Source organism: Chenopodium album, chromosome 8, assembly GCF_948465745.1.
Source record: "Chenopodium album chromosome 8, dcCheAlbu1.1, whole genome shotgun sequence".
Taxonomy (NCBI): Eukaryota; Viridiplantae; Streptophyta; class Magnoliopsida; order Caryophyllales; family Amaranthaceae; genus Chenopodium; species Chenopodium album.
This window is the reverse complement of record NC_137841.1, coordinates 56315735-56317005: the sequence shown is the minus strand read 5'-3', so window position 1 is coordinate 56317005 and position 1271 is coordinate 56315735. Positions and strand designations below refer to the sequence as shown.

Genomic DNA, 1271 nt, shown 5'->3' with positions numbered 1-1271 from the left:
TGTTATCAAACTCATCAACACATTCATTAGGACAATTACTAGAGTCATGATCATACGATCCACATGCATCACAAAACAAACAACCCATAGGCATATTATGTGAGGGGGGAGGGGGTTGAGAGTTAGAAAGATTACCTCTCCCCTTAAATTGGGAGGGAAGATTCGAAGCTTGAGAAGAAGAAGAAGCGCTCTCCAACTTGGCTTTGATTGCTGTCACCTCCTTTCCCAAGTTTGTCATTTGGGAGGAAAGGTTGTTGATCGCATTTAGATGGTCCGCCGAGTACAATGAAGATTGCTTCCTTGAAGAGTCCCTCTCCCCATCTTGCCAATCTCTATAGTACGTCACCACGTCCTCAATAATGTCCACCACTTCTTCTTCGGTCTTGTTCATGATAGGACCCCCGCCCCCCCCCCCCCCCCATCAAGGAATGACTTGCCTTGGGGACTTAAACCGCCATAGAATATTTGGACCACTTGGTATGTTGGGATTCCGTGGTGAGGGCACTCCCTTTGATATTCTTTGTATCTCTCCCATGCTTCGTAAAGGCTTTCATTTGGCCTTTGCTTGAACCCTTGAATCAAGGCTCTTGCCTCCGCCGTCTTCTTTTGAGGGTAGAAGCGGGACAAGAAGGCCTTTGTAACATCATCCCATGTTCTCAAGTAGTTGGGATTCACCTCTTTATCTAGCCACTCTAAGGATCTTCCTATGAGAGAGAAGGGGAACAACTTGAGGCGGATAAACTCTTGAGAAACTCCGTTAACTTTGATGGTGTTGCAATATTTCTCAAATTCTTTAAGATGGTTCAACGGGCTCTCATTCTTAGCCCCACTATATTGCCTCCTCTCAATTAAGGTGATCATGGCCGGCCGAATTTCGAAATCATTTGCCGGTGTTGTAGGTGGAGCTATACCGCTCTCAAACCTATATGCATCGGGTATTCCTAGCTCCTTCAAGGCCACTCTCGGATTTTCTCCCACGCCTTGCTCTTCTTCAATCCCTTCTTCACTTAAAGACCTATACCCCAAGGATCGATTGGCTATTCTTCTCCTTGAGAGAGTCCTTTCAATTTCCGGGTCAAAAGGCACAATGGATCGATCACGAACTCTATGCATGCAAAACTCAAAGAAAATATTAGTAGCACGGCTACAAGTGTAGCCTAAAGAAATAAAATCTTTTTGTATTTTTTTTTTCAATTAAAATGAAGTAGACTCAACAACAAAAGCTAAGCACTAATAGCATTCCCCGGCAACGGCCCCATTTTGACAAGAGG

General features: G+C 44.6%; 1 pseudogene; it reads left to right on the top strand.

Annotated features, from left to right (window-relative positions):
• Positions 1–487: 487 nt before the first annotated feature.
• Positions 488–586, top strand: LOC145557105 (small nucleolar RNA R71; annotated as a pseudogene).
• The last annotated feature ends 685 nt before the right edge of the window (positions 587–1271 follow it).